At 44.8% G+C, this 22,135-nt stretch overlaps 1 long non-coding RNA gene across 1 annotated transcript; it reads left to right on the top strand.

Moving 5' to 3' along the window:
• The first annotated feature begins 368 nt into the window (after window positions 1-368).
• LOC121541782 lies at window positions 369-20,912 on the top strand. Its single transcript, XR_006659339.1, has 3 exons — window positions 369-608; window positions 8,770-8,952; window positions 20,576-20,912. It is a non-coding gene; the product is annotated as an uncharacterized LOC121541782 (long non-coding RNA).
• The last annotated feature ends 1,223 nt before the right edge of the window (window positions 20,913-22,135 follow it).

Here is a 22,135-nt window from a genome sequence, read left to right as displayed (position 1 = left end):
GCCATGGAGAACGTTCTGCTGCCTGCAACATCCTCCAGCATGACCGGTTTGGCGGTGGGTCAGTCATGGTGTGGGGTGGCATTTCTTTGGGGGGCCGCACAGCCCTCCATGTGCTCGCCAGAGGTAGCCTGACTGCCATTAGGTACCGAGATGAGATCCTCAGACCCCTTGTGAGACCATATGCTGGTGCGGTTGGCCCTGGGTTCCTCCTAATGCAAGACAATGCTAGACCTCATGTGGCTGGAGTGTGTCAGCAGTTCCTGTGTGTGATCAGTTTCAACGGGGAACAGATTGTTGGCCAGGTTCCGTTTGTGACTGTCTTATACTAGATAGGGAAAGACATCTTGCGCACTCGGTCAGAATCTAGACCACGGACAGCGCCTGAAAGAAGGCTTATGGAGAGGACCAGTCTCTCTCGCTCGCTCTCTCGTTCTCTCTCTCTCTCTCTCTCTCTCTCGTGAGGTGCTTTGAAATGCGCGAGTCTATATCTCAGAGGGTTACGGCTTACATCAAGATCCTCAGGATAAAAAGTGCGCGCGACTAAACGAACGCCTCAGAGCGGTTTACTGTAAAGAGCAAGAGATTAACACAACATCAACACCATGCAGGTAAATTCAAAACATAACATTTATATTTTGTTGTGTTTGTTTTAATTGTTAGAATACCCTAAACAAACTGCTGCAGAGTTTTGAGTTCAGTACAAGGCAGACCTGCTGAATCCATGCACACGTCATTCGTGGAATAACAGTTATGGCAGAAAATAATAATTGAGTTATTGCAAAACATGTCATACAGAGGATAAATAAATACATCCAATCAATTGTTATTATATTTTTATATTATTTGAACGTGAGTGTTGTTGAATTAATCAAATTAAACAGTACCAACTGCTTGATGATGCCATAGCAAAGATGTCATGTCAGCTATTTGGTGTCACTGATGTTGTACCTGCTCTGACGATGGCTCTATTCTATCCCATTTTGTGAAGATGGCTAGGCTCTACCTAATCATAGTAATTCTTACAATCTGCAGTATTGTATGTCACTGTCTTAGCAACATCAACAATAATAATTATAATTTGGTGGGTGCTTATATTTGTCCGATTTCACACATGTACAAGTGTGTATTTTATGCATGTGTGAATTGGAAATGTGTTTTTTTGCATATCCCAACTCCCCTGAGACACCCTTGAAGAGTGGGGTCACGGCCAAGGTCTTAGATTAAAGCGGTAATCAGCAGTTAAATTAATAACAAAGCATGCAATAGCTACGTCCACCCAAAAAAAACTGTTTCGATAGAAAATGAGGGATGGGGCTGGAGAAATGTAACCACTCTCACAGACAGGTCTATGGATGCAAGGACTGACCATCTATGATATCAAAAATATAGTTTTAACCGTGTTTTGAGGCTATATAGTGTTTGTTTACATTTACTTTGTTTACAAACATTGTAGTAAAACAAGCTTATATTTTGGTTCTGCTGGGTACGACAGTTGAACTAAGATCATGAGTGTGATGAGGTGTGAATGAAGGAGTCAGGCGCAGGAGGGAAAACACCAAAGTCCAGAGTTTATTCCGTTTACATAAATAAAACGCACCCAGCGTCAATACGAAACTATCACAAGGGAAATATTCCACCTTGGCAATAACAAAATGGAGCTGAAATGTTATCTTGCTCATACAACACACACACACACTGCGATGGTTAACTTTGATTTTTGAAATGTGAACACACATTTTTAATTGTCTTCAAAGCAAAAGCACAGATTTTGACAAGAATCCACAAGACAGGTATGCATCTTCCAGATGGGTGAGGGAACAGGACCGCACAGAGTGACACACAACAACCGTGTGTGATGACCCGCGATAAAAGGCATTATCCCCTTGGCTTATGTAACAGTGACCTCATGTGAGGTCATTTTCCAGTACCTATGTGATATGTGTAGTGATGCATTACTGTATCTACTGAACAATATCTCTTCCTCTCTGGGGCAAGATCTCGACTGATTTACAAATCAGGCATTCTGCAGGGATTGAAATGAACAGAAAGCTCCAGAGAAATCGGTTGTCGAATATGAATTTGTTCGGCAAACATTGATCTTAGGAAGCCACTTAACAGGTTTTGCAGGCAGTTTCACTAACCCCCAAATTGTATTTGAACTACAGGTAACTGCCAAAATAATGGAAACACAAGAAAATGAGGAATACAAAGTATATCCCCTGAAGTCCCCTGTAGCTCAGTTGGTAGAGCAACTGTTGTGGGTTGTGGGTTCCTTTCCCACAGGGGCCAGTATGAAAATGTATGCACTCACTAAACTGTAAGTCGCTCTGGATAAGAGACTAAAATGTAAATGTAAAATGTATATTGAAAGCAGGTGCTTCCACACAGGTGTGGTTCCTGAGTTAATTAAGCAATGAACATCCCATCATGCTTAAGGTCGTGTATAAAAATGCTGGGCAGGCCGTTATTTTGGCTACAATGCCTAGGCCCCCATAGGATGACAATGCCCCAATCCACAGGGCATGAGTGGTCACTGAATGGTTTGATGAACATGAAAATTATGTCAACCATATGCCATGGCCGTCTCAGTTAACAGATCTCAATCCAATTGAACACTTATGGGAGGTTTTGGAGTGGCGCCTGAGACAGCATTTTCCACCACCAAATTATGGAATTTCTCGTGGAAGTATGGTGTTACATCCCTCCAGTAGAGTTCCAGACACATGTAGAATCTATGCCAAGGTGCACTGAAGCTGTTCTGGTTCGTGGTGGATCAACGCCCTATTAAAACACTTTATGTTGGTGTTTCCTTTATTTTCCTTGTTAGATTCACATTGGGGAACAGAGAGAATCCCTTGATCTTTTGAGCAGAAGGAATGTAACGATGGAGGAAAAGTTGTTGGAGGACAAACAAGGAGGCAGGACTTTCTCATCAACCCAGGCACTGTTTTATTTTGTTTACTCACTCTGTTTACTTAAGAAAGTATCAAATGTTTAAACTGATAATGGCAAATGTGAGGGGAGGGCTCACACACTCATCCCACTGGGCACAGATGTCATTTCTGCAGCTTGTCTTCTGCACAATCAAGTACAGAACCGCAAAGCAAGTCTTTGTACAGCATCCCTTCGAGACTTGCAGTCCACCACATATTTTTGGCATACAATCATGTCTTTGGACCGTCCGCCCAACAACACATTATGATCTAACCATTTTCACTGTAGTTGTCTCAGTCTGTACTGTAATGTATTTTGACTCTGAGAGACACAGTGCATGTGTGATACAGTGCATAGCGATACAATATACTAATAGTGTTCTGTGATACAGTGCATCCCTCTGTGACAATAATCAGCTGAGTCCCAGCTATTCCATGCCGCAAGGCATTACGGGCATGATAGAACCCTAGAGGCTCTGTGATTTACCACCCAGTAGCATTGTACCCTAAAACCTTTCAACTGCTGGTCCCTTTCTCAGGAAACAACACAACACCAGAATGGATAGCTACAATTGCTTGAGTTAGGAAATATGGGCTCCTGTAATGTAAAAACTATTTCCCCAAAGTCTACACAATACAGTAGTTGAGGAAACCCTGGGGCCTGAAGCTCCAAGCAGGGACTTTCATACATAGTGATTGCAGACTCAGAGGGCAATTTGATAAGATTAAAATGTAACCACACTGTAACTATTAATTGAACAATTCATCCAGGAAAATGAAAGAGAGAAGTCCCCCCCCCACCACCTTTCTCCCTGTCGTGGAATCTGTTTTATCTGAGGGAAGTGACTTTCGCGGGGCTACTTAATGAGCATGCCAATGGGAGAAGAGAAAGCAGTAAGAAGCGAGAGAGGAAGACAACTTGGAGGGTGTATAGGGACTATGGAGGCTGTTTGAAGTATTTCTATAAGAGAGGTTAATGTATTTGCTTGTCCAAGTACACTATATACAAAAGTATGTGGACACCCCTTCAAATTAGTAGTTTTGGCTATTTCACCCACACCTGTTGCTGACAGGTGTATAAAATCGAGCACACAGCCATGCAATCTCAATAGACAAACATTGGCAGTAGAATGGCCTTAATGAAGAGCTTAGTGACTTTTAATGTGGCATCGTCATAGGAAGTTTACATACACCTTAGCCAAATACATTTAAACTCAGTTTTTCACAATTCCTGACATTTAATCCTAGTAAAAATTCCCTGTTTTGGGTCAGTTAGGATCACCACTTTATTTTAGGAATGTGAAATGTCAGAATAATAGTAGAGAGAATAATTTATTTCAGCTTTTATTTATTTCATCACATTCCCAGTGTGTCAGAAGTTTACATACACTCAATTAGTATTTGGTAGCATTGCCTTTAAATTGTTTAACTTGGGTCAAACATTTCGGGTAGCCTTCCACAAGCTTCCCACAATAAGTTGGGTGAATTTTGGCCCATTCCTCCTGACAGAGCTGGTGCAACTGACTCACGTTTGTAGGCCTCCTTGCTCGCACACGCTTTTTCAGTTGTGCCCACACATTTTCTATAGGATTGAGGTCAGGGCTTTGTGATGACCACTCCAATACCTTGACTTTGTTGTCCTTAAGCCATTTTGCCACAACTTTGGAAGTATGCTTTGGGTCATTGTCCATTTTGAAGACCCATTTGCAACAAAGCTTTAACTTCCTGACTGATGTCTTGAGATGTTGCTTCAATATATCCACCTAATTTTCCTTCCTCGTGATGCCATCTATTTTGTGAAGTGCACCAGTCCCTCTTGTAGGAAAGCATCCCCACAGCATGATGCTGCCACCCCCGTGCTTTACTGTGGATATGGATACTTTTGTACCCGTTCCTCCAGCATCTTCACAAGGTCCTTTGCTGTTGTTCTGGGATTGATTTGCATTTTTCGCACCAAAGTACGTTCATCTCTAGGAGACAGAACGCATCTCCTTCCTGAGCGGTATGACAGCTGCGTGGTCCCATGGTGTTTATACTTGCGTACTATTGTTTGTACAGATGAACGTTGTACCTTCAGGCGTTTGGAAATTGCTCCCAAGGATGAACCAGACTTGTAGAGGTCTTGGCTGATTTCTTTTGATTTTCCCATGATGTCAAGCAAAGAGGCACTGAGTTTGAAGATAGGCCTTGAAATACATCCACAGGTACATCTCCAATTGACTCAAATGATGTCAATTAGCCTATCAGAAGCTTCTAAAGCATGACATAATTTTCTGGAATTTTCCAAGCTGTTTAAAGGCACAGTCAACTTAGTGTATGTAAACTTCTGACCCACTGGAATTGTGATACAGTGAATTATAAGTGAAATAATCTGTCTGTAAACAATTGTTGGAAAAATTACTTGTGTCATGCACAAAGTAGATGTCCTAACCGACTTGCCAAAACTATAGTTTGTTAACAAGAAATTTGTGGAGTGGTTGAAAAAATGAGTTTTAATGACTCCAACCTAAGTGTATGTAAACTTCCGACTTCAACTGTAGCACGTCAAAATCGTCTGTCTCGTTGAAACACTCATTATCGAGTTCCTAACTGCCTCTGGAAGCAACATCACCACAAGAACTGTTTGTCGGGAGCTTCATGAAATGGGTTTCCTAAGATAACCATGCACAATGCCAAGCGTCGGCTGGAGTGGTGTAAAGCTCACCGCCATTGGACTCTTAAGCAGTGGAAACGTGTTCTCTGGAGTGATTAATCACGCTTAACGATCTAGGTTTGGAGGATGCCAGGAGAACGCTACCTGCCCCAATGCATATTGTCAACTGTAAACTTTGGTGGAGGAGGAATAATGTTCTGGGGCTGTTTTTCAAGGTTCGGGCTAGGCCCGAAAATCTTAACGCTACAATCTTAACGCTACAGCATACAACGACATTCTAGATGACTCTGTGCTTCCAACTTTGTTGCAACAGTTTGGGGAAGGCCCTTGCTGAATGGAAGCAAGTCCCAGCAGCAATGTTCCAACATCTATTGGAAAGCCTTCCCAGAAGAGTGGAGGCGGTTATAGCAGCAAAGTGGGGGACCAACTCCATATTAATGCCCATGATTTTGGAATGAGATGTTCGACGAGCAGGTGTCCACACACTTTTGGTCATGTAGTGTATATGTTTTGTGTAGTATACATACATTTCGGTTTGGAATATTTCTACCACAAGAAAAGCTCCCTTGTGCACTGTCCTTAGCTAAAAGCCAAACAGTTACCGTAAACTGTACTGTAGTGATCCAGGGTAGGGAACGTTCATCTTTAGGGCTTGTGGTCACCCAGCCAATCTGTACCTAGCAGTCCAGTGTTTAGCATGGGCCAGTTCTACTGTAGCGGTGAGTGTACCATCTCACTGTGATCCTTGGGCTGGGCAAGAGGGGAAGGAGGATGATGCTGTATCTGTGTTGCCTGTCACTATGCTCTGTGTACACTGTGTTCTCCTACTCTGTCAGGACCAGGGGAGAGGCTACAAGCTACACACACACACACACACACACACACACACACACACACACAAACGGGGAGAAAGGGGGGGACAATGAAGAGGGTATGTGTTGGTGACATATGTGTTGATCAGTAGAGGATGCAGTCGCTCGCAGTGTGCATGCTGAGTTGGATTATTATGGGAGGATAGTTAAACCCTGCTGTATCTCACACATGGTTGCCTGTCAGGCACAACGTTAATAATGTAGTACTGCATATGCCAGGGCCTAAAATGATCCACTGTTGTGATGACAAATACTGTACACACAGATAGAAGTTAACATGATCAATATGGACAAAATAAACAAAGTATTGACTACCGATCGCTGTCCGTGGCGCTGCAATTGCGACATGTCTATGCGACTGCATGCCTATCGAATCGATGATAGGCTTTTTGTGGTGCAAGAGCATGTATAGCTTTGCTTTAGCTAATGGATAAATATTTATTGGTAGTCCTATTTGGTCATCACTTTCTCATGTTAAGCCTAACTAACATTTCACAAAGCTATACACGGTGTCACAATGCTGCCATTTTTAGACTGCTGGCTGATGGCAATAATGTATGCAATGAAATGCAAACATTGTAGATTGTAAAACAAATGTTTGATGCAACAGCATACTAATCAGCTACCAATTGATTTCTGTTAAATATACAACTGTCCTGTATAGGCTTCCTGAACCTGCATGACATGAGCCGTCCTCGCGCTCTCTCCCAGCTTGGATAGAAAGTTGTTGTGCATAAAACCAGTCTATTAATGCCAAATAATACAGTCAGTCCACCCTCAAAACACTAGCTTACTAGGGATTGTTTTACTATGCAGTGTACTATCTATAACTATATACCGTATTTAGCTGCTATTTATAAACTTTTTTTTTTTTATTACCCATCAAATAGCCTAACAATGAGGGAAAAGTAGTCAGCAGGAGGATAAATCCAGCCACTATTTATTGTTGAACTCAGCGGTTTTGTCTTGCTAATAGCCTACACAAATGGGCTGCAATGTTCAAGGTAAATTACTGTAAATAAAATAAAATAAAATCCAACTTGAGAGATGACCTGGTGTCCTCCTTTTTTGTAGGTCCAGGTTGCGGGCCAAACTGTACTGAATATTGCCAACCCAGACAGTCTTTCCTGAGACATTGGGCAATATCTGTCCATTGCGCTGCACACAATTTAAACTAGTCTTGAATGATGCATGCCAAAATATACCAGAGATAATGGACTGTTGATTTTAATCTCAGTTAATCTCTTTCCGTAATGTGTTGCGGCTGGCAATTAAGGAGAATGAGAGGCTCAATTAAAGATGTTGCAGAACTGCTGTATTTGAAATACAACTCCCTTCTGCCCAGTTTCCATGATGTTGCTACGGCAATCAAGCGGTTTTTACCATCCCTGTAACTGTCGCTTCAGCGGAGAGAGTGTTTTATCAACTAAAACTCATAAAGAACTACCTAAGGAGCATTAGGCTCTCGGTCTGATATGCGCTTTTGAACACCTGAGAAAGCTCCACTCATTGCACTGGCACCATCGTAGCCTTGACCACAGTATTTGTTCACTGATATCCCCTTATACTGTCAATCAGTAAAACATTCTCAGAATCTCCCTGAAACCCAAAAATAAACGTTCCCAGAACAGGCGAAATGTCTACATCTGTTCTCAGAACGTTTAAAAAAAAGTTATGTTTTACCGGTCAGGAAATGTATGGCTTCGTTACCACAACCAATCTGAAACAAAAAACATATAAGTTCCCATAACTTTCAAGGAACCAAATGTACTACTGAATACATAGTAGGTTTTCTTCCATTCAGTCGGGGGTGATGCTATCTCTTTCCTTCTCTATTATTTTCTTCATCATACGACCCATCCTCCTCTTATCTTCAGTCACAGCATCCTGTATCTCCTGCCTCTTTTAATTTAACTTTGATTTGTCATATAATTTGATCAAATTGGATTCATAAATACGCACATTCCCTTGTTTAATCACTGTTTCTTCTAACTTGTAAAGAGACATTGTTGCTTGGTAACGCGTAGGTGGCAAGTTGAAGGAATTGACAACTTAAGTCTGCTTAGGAATGGCTTATTTTAAGCCTTGGGGGTTCTTTGCACAATTGTGTTTCTATTGTTAAATCATGTTCTCTTCCTCCCCCTCTCTGTCCAGCCCATGCATTCTCCTCTGTGTATTCACTAACCCTTCTGTACCAACAGCCCTCTCTGAAGTATACTAACCCCTCTTTTGTGTAATGTACTAACAGTCCTTTCTGTAGTGTCCTTCCCCCTCACTCTGTCATCTGTTAACCCAGTTATATGACCCCCAGGCTGATGGGAAGGGGATGGACGGTGGCCTGCTGCCTGATGCCAATGGGATGGAGCCCAGCCCGGGAGAACGGAGGGGGAGGACAGAGGGAAATGGCAGAAGCCCCAGATCAGCCGTAAATCTCTGATGAAGTGCTGCCTCGTCAAATGGATCATCGACAGCACAACAAATGCACAGGGGCCAGGTAGGTCAGGGACAGAGCAGAACTAACTACCTAACTAACTACTGTAACTAACATGAGGCTCAGTCATCCCAGCCACTGTGTATGTGTCCTACCCTGTGTGGGATAGCTGGGGTGGAGTGAAGGCGAAGGCAGAGTAGAGGGGGAGAGGATGTAGGCTTTCAATCCCCCTGGCCTATACTACTGAATACATTCACTTTGATGCATCTACCCTATCTTATAGGACTATATTTAAAACTCTATCTTCTCTCTCTCTCTCGCTGTCTCTCAGTGGACGTCTGCCGTGCTAGCCTCTCCTCTCTTTGTGTCACTTCAGTATACCAGCCAATCAATCTATCAATACATCTCTATTAATTCTAGCTTCCTCCACAGTCCCAGTAAACTGATTGCTGTAGGCTGACTGCTGAGTTTGTTCCTGTAAGCTCTTCCAATCTCTCCTTTCATTATTATTTTGTATGGTCTTTTATTTGTATTGATCTTTTCTTCTTTCCTTTTCCTTCAATTCTTACAAATGGTTTTAGGAGGCATTTATACTAAACAAAAATATAAACGCAACATGTAAAGTGTTGGTCCCATGTTTCATGAGCTGAAATAAAACATCCCAGAAATGTTCCACATGCACTAAAAGCTTATTTATCTCAAATTTCTGGCACAAATTTGCATTTCTCCTTTGCCAAGATAATCTATCCACCTGACAGGTGTGGCATATCAAGAAGCTGATTAAACAGCATGATCATTACACAGGTGCACCTTGTTCTGGGGACAAAAAAATGCCACTCTAAAATGTGCAGTTTTGTCACACAACACAATGCCACAGATGTCTCAAGTTTTGAGGGAGCGTGCAATTGGCATGCTGACTGAAGGAATGTCCACCAGAGCTGTTGCCAGATAATTTTATGTTAATTTCTCTGCCATAATGTCGTTTTAGAGAATCTGGCAGTACGTCCAACCAGCCTCACAACTGTAGACCACGTGTAACCACGCCAGCCCAGGACCTCTTCATCCGGCTTCTTAACCTGCGGGATCGTCTGAGACCAGTCACCCGGACAGCTGATGAAACTGTGGGTTTGCACAACCAAAGAATTTCTGCCCAAACTGTCAGAAACCGTCTCAGGGTCATCTGTGTGCTCGTCGTCCTCACTAGGGTCTTGACCTGACTGCAGTTCGGCGTCGTAACCGACTTCAGTGGGCAAATGCTCATCACTGGCACGCTGGAGAAGTGTGCTCTTCACAGATAAATCACATTTTCAAATATACAGGGAAGATGGCAGACGCAGTATGGTGTTGTGTCTGCGAGCTGTTTGCTGATGTCAACGTTGTGAACAGAGTGCCCCATGGTGGCGGTGGGGTTATGGTATGGTAAGCTACGGACAATGAACACAATTGCATTTTATCGATGCCAGTTCTTCCATGGCCTGCATACTCACCAGACATGTCACCCATTGAGCTCTGGATCGACGTGTACGACAGCGTGTTACACTTCCGGCCGACATCCAACAACATCAAATAGGCATTGAAGAGGAGTGGGACAACATTCCACAGGCCACAATCAACAGCCTGATCAACTCTTTGCGAAAAAGGTGTGTCCGCTGCTTGAGGCAAATGGTGGTCACACCAGATACTGACTGGTTTTCTGATCCACGCCCCTACAATCTTTGAAATTGTTGCATGTTGCGTTTATATTTTTGTTCAGTGTAGAAAGCTTAAAAATATGTTTGAAATAAAAGTGCCAATGTTAACAGTAATATACCAGTCATCTCTCAATAGAGAGAGAAGAGCTGCCTCCAGACAGAGACTATGGCCTGTAATTAAGTCAAATGACCTTGTTAAATTATTAATGACTTTCGATTCAAAGCCTTTGTGGATTATTTTGTTTTAGATCGTTTGCCATACCCTTAACAAGTACAACACATGCAAATAGAGAGACATCCAAGGCTATATAAAATATTGTTAAATAAGGGTGTTGAAGAAATAATATGTTTTTCGCTTTTCTGTCCAGCACCTGAAATAGTTGGATGTGCATATTTTTCATTTTTCATGGGTTGAAGCATGAGCTGAATATGGAGGCAATAGTTGCATCTGTTGCTGCTTATACCCCCTGTTTACCCTCGTTTTCTCTACATATCTAAATTATTGACATTGCCCTTCTGTGCGTGCAGACTGGGGCTAACATGTGCATGTGCACTCACCAGAGCGAAGAGACCCTTACCCATTCTCTACCCCCAAACCCTAATCCCGCCCCCAAATGAACGCCTTCGTCTTCCTTCTGCCCTGCCTCAACTCATCCTACTCCAGTAAGAAACCCAAATACAACCATGTCTAAGGATTTCCATCTGCTGGATAGTATCCTCATTACATGATACAGTAGAAGTACTCTCTATGTACACCAGATGGTGGTCTCACTCTCTCTGGTAGTCTCAGAACTTTGCAGAATTGTTCAAGTGATGGCGTGAGAGAGTGAGAGGGGTGAGAGAGAGAGAGAGAGAGAGAGAGAGCTGTACTGTAATCGTTTGGGTCTATGGACCTTAATACTGCTCTCATTACTGTTGTTAATGTTTGATCTGAAGAGTATGGAAATGCCCATATGCCATCCTTGTCAGTCTTTTATGTAAGATAGATCAGCACTTTGTACTTCTGTATTTGATTTAAGGCCGTGGCTGTGAATACAGAGTTTTCTATGCACCTCAGATTGCAGCCCAAATAAAGTCACAGACACATCTCAACATCAACTGTTCAGAAGGGACTGTGTGAATCAGGCCTTCATGGTCAAATTGCTGCAAAGAAACCACTACTAAAGGACACGAATAATAAGAAGAGACCTGCTTGGGCCAAGGAACACGAGCAATGGACATTAGACCGGTGGAAATGTGTCCTTTGGTCTGGAGTCCAAATTTGAGATGGAGGAGGAGGTGTTATGGTGTGAGGGTGCTTTGCTGGTGACACAGTCTGTGATTTAGTTAGAATTCAAGGCACACTTAACCAGCATGGCTACCACAGCATTCTGCAGCGATACGCCATCCTATCTCCTTCAAGACTGTTGCAAAAGCATTCCAGGTGAAGCTGGTTGAGAGAATGCCAAGAGTGTGCAAAGCTGTCATCAAGGCAAAGGGTGGCTATTTGAATTTTTGATTTGTTTAACACTTTTTTGGTTACTACATGATTCCATATGTGTTATTTCATAGTTTTGATGTCTTCATTATTATTCTACAATGTAGAAAATAGTAAAAATAAAGAAAACCCCTTGAATGAGTAGGTGTGTCCAATCTTTTGACTGGTACTTTATTTTGATTTGTTTAACACTTTTTTGGTTACTACATGATTCCATATGTGTTATTTCATAGTTTTGATGTCTTCACTATTATTCTACAATGTAGAAAATAGTAAAAATAACGTAAAACCCTGGAATGAGTAGGTGTGTCCAAACTTTTGACTGGTACTGATTATATTTTTTTGTGTGCCTATTTGTCGTGTTATTTTGGCATTAATACGTGTCACATATCAGTTTGCAAACAAAAAATAAATATTCATTGAGTTAATAAAGCTGCATACGAACATGGTCTCTTTTTTGCTTTCTTGAGTAAGGCAGCTCCAAAATGCAGGTGTTTCAGCCTTGCTCAGTGCTTTCTGTGGTGGTTGAGCAGCCAGCGGAAAATACGGAGTGTAGGGGTTGGTATTGTTCTCTAGTTGCGCCGTGATTGGCTCAGTGTTCTGTCACTCATGGGGACACTACGTCACCGCAAAATATACAGGGAGAGCTCGAAAATTCAAGCCCCTTGGGTGCTGCCATAGAGTTACATTAGAAGTGCCCATCCAAGAAGGCTCAAGGTCATTGGCCACAGTTAAAATTATGTCAAATCACGTTATATCTACCGTAGCTTTGATTGGACTGATCATGTCAACATCATACTTTCGAAATCTTAGCTAACAAGCTAGACAAGCAGTCATCATCATGAATCAAGTCGACAAGCTAATGGCAAATCCCTTTCAATCGTTGTCATATGAAGAGAAATTATAGATAAAACGTATCGGTGCTCATCGGCCATTGGACATAAAATTTACACAACAAGTTGGAAATCGCAAATTCAACAATGAGTGGTTTGTAAAGAATCAGTATCTAACTGCAAGCATTGCAAAGCAATCACTAGCCTGCTATTCAGTGGAGAGGGTGTGTGCTCCAAGTATGGGTTTAAGGGTCTCTTTTCCAAGCTTAAAATGATAAACATTCAACACCATAGGCTAGAAAAGGTTGAATACATTGGCCATGCTGTCAACCCAGCATGACATTCAAAACAACTGGAAACTCGGAACTGGGAGATCTCAGACTTCAGTGAGTTCAAGACAACTGGGAACTCAGGAATAAACTAGCTCCGTTTTGAAAGGTCATCCAACTCGGAATTCCAAGTCTGGAACTCGGACCTCTTTCTAGAGCTTCGAGCTGAAGATCACTGACCGTCATGATTCAAACTTTTTTTTTTTTGCCCACAAGAAGGACTGTCCCGCCACCTTCCTGTTCAAGTGATCACAGCACAACAAGGTAAGTCCAAAAATGTATTGTATGCTACTGCATAAATTATGTAATATGCCAGGGAGATATGTATACTGTAGCTAAGAAAGTAATACCAAGTGTATGTTGTGTAGTAAGCTGTTAGTAGCCCATGTGAAATTACGGATTGCCTCATATTTGCTCATTCTCCCCTTATGCCATAGTTTGTACATCTCAATTGTCAGTGGAAACCACATTTGTTTAAGCAAGTCAGCCATATCAGCTATGTTTTTTTAAAGGCTGTAAATGAGGCTGAATGAATTGTTTCGCTGCCAGTCAAGGCTCCGCTGATAGCCAGGTGAAGCAGAAGTAAGGATTCACTCCCGTGGTGTTGAAAAGAAAGCTCTGCTGTTGAGACAGCTTTATGTAGGTCCTAACCGTTTGTTGGCACCGTTTGTCACCGTTATAGTGCAATTCATGTATTGTTTAGTGTTGTGTAGTGGCTTTGCTGGCATGCATCAAAAAAAGATTTACATGCTAACATCTCCACTGGTTGATCATGTATTTTGTGTACAACATGATAGCTGCATGTAACATAACACCCCTCCTGAAAAAAGAACATGATATCGCGCTTGAGGCATGGAATTTATAGTTCGAACATGTCGACCATATCTTTAGTGTAGAGAACCGGGACGAAAGTAACACTTTTTTCCTAATTACTCAGAGATCGATAGATCTTTCCCCGTTGAGCTATCCAGTTCCCCTAAGGGCTCTGTAGACAGGTGCAAAAGTTACAGCACCATTTTGATACACTCTCTTTATCTATCCATTATCTCCTCTGTTTCCATCACATTTTCTTTCTTTGAGGTCATGAAAAATAATGATGCTTCATTTTGGAGACAGCTAACATGTGGGATTAGAGTAATGCCAGTATGTATGGGTCAACAACAACGTGTAAACATATGGATACATACATACTGTAACGACCCGGTATTGTGTTCTGAGTTCGTGGGTGTGTTATTGTTCTCATGGGTGCTAGCAGGGGTTAAATATGCGAGGGCAGACGGAAAGGTTGGGGGGGTATGATGGGTAATCCCGCAGTGTTTTGAAATGCATAAATAGGGGTTACTGTCTCATCTCTCTTTCTTCTATTCGGGACCCTGATCTGCTCCTATGAGTCTGGCCCCTTAACTTGACATTGTGTATTTGTGTACGTTCGGAATTTAGCGGCGTGGGCTGTGGCCTGAACAATAGCCCAGTTTAGGAATAAACCTGTGTTCTGCCCTGCACACCTGGTGTCCGTCTCTTTTTCCTTTATGACCCAGCCCGGGTCATTACATTGGCGTCAGAAGTGCTTTCGAACTACGGGACGGATCGAGATTAGGCGAGTTAGCTGTTTCAGTATAGGCCGTGGTTGCCTTTAGCTCAGGGCAAGCGGAAAATTAAGGAAGAGTCGGACAAAGTGTCCGTTGTGGGCTCGGGGGTACCCGGTCGGGAGGGTCAGGCGGCGACTGCTGTAGAAGAGCTGGAGAGCCACATGGCGGAAGTTAAATTGTCAGTCAGCAAATTGGCAGAACTGGCCGGTTTTCCTTCACACCGCTCGACCAGAGCAGACGTCACGGCGACGGGGATGTCGACGTCACCGTGTGCGGAAATGGCTGGGCCTGCTTATGTAAACAAAGATGGCAGCGCCCTATTGCCATTAGCCACGCACGGTAGCGGCTAAACTACCAAAGTTCAATGGACAAGGTAAATGGGACGTTTTTTCACTCAAATCGAGATGCTGGCTAGAGCCGGGAGGTGGTCTGACGAAACGAAAGCGTTACAGCTTGCCCTGAGCCTGGCAGAGGAGGCGTCGGAATGCCTGCTAACGCTAGCCCCGGACAAGAGGGGCGACTACCGGTGCGCTAGTGGAGGCATTGGTGGGCCGTTTCGGCAGCGACGCGCAGCCCAACATGCTGCGGATTGAATTGAGTAACAGAAAGAGACTTCTGGGGGAATCATTAAAGACGTTGGCAAGTGGTATTCTGAGCCTGACCAGGTAGGCTTATGCAACTATGCCGATTGGGGTGCAAGACGAGCTGGCACGGGACAGTTTTATTAGAGCGCTCTCTTCCACCGAACTGGGTAAGCATGTTCAGATGGCGGACCCACCATCTCTGCGGGCTGCAGTGGAGATAACCAGGAAGAGGGAGCTGATCTGGGGTGAGGGAGTGAGAATGGAGGTTGCCAGTCAACCAGAGGTGAGAGCAGCTGCGGCCGGGGTGCCGGGGGTCGCCAAACCAGAGTGGGTCGACGAGTTGGGCGGTTTAGTCAAGACTGCTTCGCTTGTCATTGAGAGGGGCTCCAGGCAACGTCGCAGTGTCAGCTCAACTCCCATTGTCTGCTGGGGTTGTGGCCAGCCTGGCCACATTCAGCGGGAGTGTGGCAGATTCTCCTGTCACCAGGGAAACGACAGCGGGTTCTCGCGCAGGGGGCAGTGCGGGCCCACCCCCCCGCCCCCGAACCCACAGTAAGCAGAAGAGGTACTCAGCAGCGCAGGCAAGAGGGTGGGGACCTGCTCCCCCAGGGTGTAGCTGCTGTCGTGTTTCCTAGTCCGGTAGTTGTGGTGGGACGTACCACCGTTGGGGACTTCTGCAATGCCATCGTCAAGGTATAAGGGGTGGAATGTTTGGCCCTGGTCGACACGGGCTCTACAGTAACCCTGGTGAGACCAGACATACTACCTGTTGGGGTGCGGGTGGAGCTGACCCTTGTCCAGCTGCTGACTGTCACGGGGGAGCTATCCCCCATGTTAGGGAAGTGTCAGCTGTCTGTGACTGTGGGGGGGAGAACTGTGGGGTGTCCGGTGTGGGTAGCAGCGGTGCAGGACCCCTGTATACTGGGAATGGACTTTTTGAAAAACTGTGGGGCTCAGTTGGACTTAGCTTCGGGCACTTTGAGGCTGTCTGGGGGGCCCACAGTGGGTCTCCAAAATGTTAAAGCGCGTGCGTAAAGGCTTCTATTGGGCCAGGCACAGGAGGGATGTGTAGGACTTTTGCAGGCAGTGCGACGAGTGTGCTGCTAAAAAAGGACCTCCAGGTCAGTCACACGCCCTCCTACAACAATTACGGGAGCCCATGGAGAGACTGGGGGTAGACATAGTGGGGCCGTTTCCAAACACAGACAGCGGTAACAGGTGGATTCTAACTGCTATGGACTACTTCACCAAGTAGCTAGAGGCTTATGCTCTCCCAGACCAGGAGGCAGAGACAGTAGCTGATGCGTTGGTAGGGGGAATAATCAGTCGGTTTGGGGTGCCACAGTCTATTTACAGCGACCAGGGGAGAAACTTCGAGTCACGGGTGTTCTCTGAGTTGTGTAGACGGTTAGGCGCGGAGAAGACGCGCACTACTCCGCTTCACCCCCAGAGTGATGGGCTGGTGGAAAGATTTTACAGAACATTAGCTTAGCAGCTGGCTATCGTTACCTCAAAACACCAGAGAGATTGGGACACCCACTTACCGTTTATTCTTATGGCATGTAGGTCGGCTGTTCAAGATTTGAGTGCGTGCTCCCCAGCCCTACTAATGTTAGGTTGTGAGTTGTGCACCCCAGCCGAACTGACGTTTGGCCACCCTCCTGATAACGACGACAAGGTTTTGCCTGGCCCGAACTATGTTCGTCATCTGCAGAACTGGTTAGAAGAGGCTCACACCTTCGCAAGAGAGCAACTCGAGAACGCAGGGGTGCGCCAAAAGCGGCACTATGACTCGCGCACTAGGGGGAGGCACTTTGGAGCGGGAGAATGCGTGTGGCTTCACAACCCCACACGCAAGAAGGGGCAGTGCCCAAAGCTGGACAGTGCCTGGGTGGGGCCGTGTCTGGTGATAGAGAGAGTGGGGGAGGTGACGTACCGTGTGGAGGTCCCCCCACAGAGCAGGAAGGTGGTGGTCCACCAGGATCGATTGGCGCCCTACAGAGGGAGGAAAACGGTAGGGAATGGGAGTGAGGACTCTGATGTGAGCCCACGGGATCAGTCTAACAAGGAGACTCTAGCGCAACCTGAGCCTGGGGAGGGGGCTGCCTCTTTGGAGGGCGCTGGAAATGACATTGGGGCAGATGAGTGTTCTGGGGGTCCACCGGTGAGAGTCACGGGGAGGCCCAAGAGACTGATGCGACCTCCTGGTCATTTTAAGGATTTTCTTTTGTAACCCTAGGGGCTAGAAGGGGGGGGGGGGGCTATGTAACGACCCGGTATTGTATTCTGTGTTCGTGGGTGTGTTATTGTTCTCATGGGTGCTAGCAGGGGTTAAATATGCGAGGGCAGACGGAAAGGTTGGGGGGGTTTGATAGGTAATCCCGTGGGGTTTTGAAATGCATAAATAGAGGCCGAATACAACAGGTGTAGAAATTACCGTGAAATGCTTACTTACAGCCCTTAACCAACAATGCATTTATTTTTTTATTAAAAAGTACAATAAAACAACAACAAAAAAGTGTTGAGAAAAAAAGAGCAGAAGTCAAATAAAATAACAGTAGGGAGGCTATATACAGGGGGGTACCGGTGCAGAGTCAATGTGCGGGGGCACCGGCTAGTTGAGGTAGTTGTGGTAATATGTACATGTGGGTAGAGTTAAAGTGACTATGCATAAATAATTAACAGAGTAGCAGCAGCGTATAAAGATGGGGTGGGGGTGGGGGGGGCAGTGCAAGTAGTCCGGGTAGCCATGATTAGTTGTTTAGGAGTCTTATGGCTTGGGGGTAGAAGCTGTTGAGAAGCCTTTTGGACCTAGACTTGGCGCTCCGGTACCGCTTGCCGTGCGGTAGCAGAGAGAACAGTCTATGACTAGGGTGGCTGGACTCTTTGACAATTATGAGGACCTTCCTCTGACACCGCCTGGTATAGAGGTCCTGTAGTGCCTTGCGGTCGGAGGCCGAGCAGTTGCCATACCAGGCGGTGATGCAACCAGTCAGGATGCTCTCGATGGTGCAGCTGTAGAATTTTTTGAGGATCTGAGGACCCATGCCAAATCTTTTCAGTCTCCTGAGGGGGAATAGGCTTTGTTGTGCCCTCTTCACGACTGTCTTGGTGTGTTTGGACCATGATAGTTTGTTCGTGATGTGGACACCAAGGAACTTGAAGCTCTCAACCTGTTCCACTACAGCCCCGTCGATGAGAATGGGGGCGTGCTCAGTCCTCTTTTTTTCCCTATAGTCCACAATCATCTCCTTTGTCTTGCTCACGTTGAGGGAGAGGTTGTTGTCCTGGCAACACACGGCCAGGTCTCTGACCTCCTCCCTATAGGCTGTCTCATCGTTGTCGGTGATCAGGCCTACCACTGTTGTGTCGTCGGCAAACTTAATGATGGTGTTGGAGTCGTGCCTGGCCATGCAGTCATTGGTGAACAGGGAGTACAGGAGGGGACTGAGCACGCACCCCTGAGGGGCCCCCGTGTTGAGGATCAGCGTGGCAGATGTGTTGTTACCTACCCTCGTGGTTTTACATAAGTAGAGTTCCATTCGAAAGTGATCTCTAGTAAAGATTTCAATAAAATAAGTTATCCAAAGAGTATAACATCCTAATAGTGCCATCTAGCCCTATGCATAATGAAGTCTGTCAGTGAATCTGTCAGTGTCCTGAGCAGCAACAGCCCAACTCCAGCCTTAGCCCATGCTGTCCCTCCCTGTCCCTCCCTCTTCTGTGCCATATTTTCCTCTGTGCGTCATCGGGTAGACCTACACCAGTGACTCAATATACTACAGACTGTTTACCGCCAGGAGAATGAGTGCAGCGCAACAGTTAACTATTGTAGCGAATTTAGGGGGTAGTCCTGACCGGGAATCGAACCTGAGTCCATCGATTGCCAATCTGTCTTTCTGTGTGAGGGGCCCTGGAAAGAGAATGATTAACGCGGAGAGAGACAGTAAGTACGTGGTAAATCGCTGCATGCTGCTCAGGCCGCCCAGAGTGGCTCGCTTGTGGGTGTGCAGGCAGTAAATAGCAACATGTTCGATTGTTCGTCAAGAATTCAGCATGGCAAGTTTGTATGAAGGTCTGGTTATTACATGGTGTCAAAGTCGCGTCAATTCAAATCTGGTATCAGGAACAAAAGAGGTCAACACGACTTCTAAGGTATACTAGTTATTTTAATTAATGCAAAAACCTTCAATGGTAAATATGATGTTTCGTATATACGGGCTCTCTGAGATGTCTCGCAGAACACCCCAGACAACTAACACATTGTTTCAGAAACAATACCCAAATACTCTGACAGAGGGAATTTCCCACTTCTCTGCTGGCCAATTAGAGTAGAGGCTTGAGCGTGGTTTAAACTTTCTCAGCCAATCCGTTGTTTCAGGGGTTGTTCTCATCTCTTCGGCGCCATTTGTTACACACTTCAGCCAGGCACAAGATTATCATAACAACCTATCATAGTGAGAAGAGCCAGCTCCCTTAGACATCATTCCTAGTCAAAGGAAAACTCATAGATCACAAAGAACCAGTATAGTCTAGAATTTGAAGACACATCCTTATCTAATTTTACCCCCTAAAGCAGCTCTTCACATCAATCACAGCCTTGCCAGGTGTCACAGCCTACATTAGCCCAGTCAAGAATGCATTCTTTCTAAGTTAGTCATCCCATCAGTTTAGGAGAATAATAAATCCCCAATAATGGGTAAATAGTTTAATCCATAAACTGCTCTGGTGACAAACACACTTTTCTGCCCTGTTTCCAATTGTCCACATGGCTGGGAGAATACATTTCGAAAATGTAAAAAAAAACGATGTATTATTAGCTAACTAGCTACAGTGCAGGCTAACTCAAATGAGCTGCTAGCTATATTTACTGTATAGCTTGCTAGCTAAGTGAATTAAATATCACCAGCTACCTAACTTCATATTAGCTAGCTATCTTGATGTATTCATCATTGTAAAAAACAAACTCCAAATGCATTTGTAGGTAGCTAGCTAACTGCCATGGAGGAGGGTGAAAGGATAGCAGCCCCAACTGTCAAAGTGAGAGAGTAGGCTATTTTGGATAGGGCAGGTACTTTTGTGTAGTTCCAGTCCCTAGAAGTGAGGAGCGATAATAGTAATATTCAGTGCTGTCAAATTTGAGCCTAATGAAGTCTATTTCCTGTGATGTTTTCTGTCCTCAGATACAGAGAGCAATGAAAGCCTGTCTACAGATGAAGAGGTACCAATGAAGAGCAGTGGTTCTCAGTCCTGGTCCTGGGGACTCAAAGGGGTGCACATTTTTGTTTTTGCCTTAGCACTACACAGCTGATTCAAATGATCAACTCATCATCAAGCTTCAAGGGGTATTTATGTATTAATGTGTGATGCTATCCTTGATATGATCCTGCTGTTGTCACATGCTACACATGCATCTATCAATCCAATGTAATCATGATTTGTTATAAGAGATATTATACTTCAGTAATCCACAATGACCTAGTGATGTAAATGTCTAATAACGACATTATCTTCCATATTCCTACAGATACCTTCCAACTGGAGATTCCTTCAAAACGATTGCCTACAGTTACTGTGTAGGGCACGGTTGGGTGACCAGGGCTATCTGGGACTGCCTCCTGGGGGAATTCAGGTGTGTAAAGGCTACCTGTGTCCTGCATAACTTAATGAGGATGGACACAAGGACCAGGAGGGGATCTGCAGTTCGCTGCCGTGTGCCAGAGGAGAGGTCTGCTGCTCTGCAGGATGTTTCAAGGATGGGGGCCAACAATGCAGCATGAGAGGCAATCCATGTGCGGGAGATCTTCACCTCCTACTTCTTCAAAGAGGGTGCTGTTCCCTGACAACACCATAGACTACACTATGCACAACCAAGGGCTCTTTTAAGAGCCATATACATTGCAATAAGAGTATTCTTCCATTTCATAGCTATGACCAGCACAAAAACATCCTGTGGCGTACTGCATTAGCATCGAACAGCCCCCGCGATATGCAACTTTTCAGGGAAGTCAGGAACCAATATACACAATCAGTTAGGAAAGCAAAGGCTAACAGAAATTTGCATCCTGTAGCACTAACTCCAAAAAGTTTTGGGACACTGTAAAGTCCATGGAGAATAAGAGCACCTCCTCCCAGCTGCCCACTGCACTGAGGCTAGGAAACACTGTGACTACCGATAAATCTACGATAATCGAAAATTTCAACAAGCATTTTGCTATGGCTGGCCATGCTTTCCACCTGGCTACCCCTACCCCGGGCACCATGCCCCCCCGCTTCTCCTTCACCCAAATTCAGATAGCTGATGTTCTGAAAGAGCTGCAACATCTGGACCCCTACAAATCAGTTGGGCTAGACAATCTGGACCCTTTCTTAAAATTAGCTGCCGAAATTGTCGCAACCCCTATTACCAGCCTGTTCAACCTCTCTTTCGTATCGTCTGAGATCCCCAGAGATCGGAAAGCTGCCGCGGTCATCCCCCTCTTCAAAGAGGGTGACACTCTAGATCCAAACTGTTACAGACCTATATCCATCCTGCCCTGCCTTTCGAAAGTATTTGAAAGCCAAGTTAACAAACAGATCACCGACCATTTCGAATCCCACCGTACCTTCTCCGCTATGCAATCTGGTTTCCGAGCTGGTCATGGGTGTACCTCAGCCACGCTCAAGGTCCTAAAATGATATAATAACCGCGATCGATAAAAGACAGTACTGTGCAGCCGTCTTCATTGACCTGGCCAAGGCTT

The sequence above is a fragment of the Coregonus clupeaformis genome, unplaced genomic scaffold (assembly GCF_020615455.1).
Source record: "Coregonus clupeaformis isolate EN_2021a unplaced genomic scaffold, ASM2061545v1 scaf1129, whole genome shotgun sequence".
In the NCBI taxonomy this organism is placed as follows: domain Eukaryota; kingdom Metazoa; phylum Chordata; class Actinopteri; order Salmoniformes; family Salmonidae; genus Coregonus; species Coregonus clupeaformis.
The sequence above is the reverse complement of the archived record's forward strand: the minus strand, read 5'-3'. Positions and strand labels throughout refer to the sequence as shown.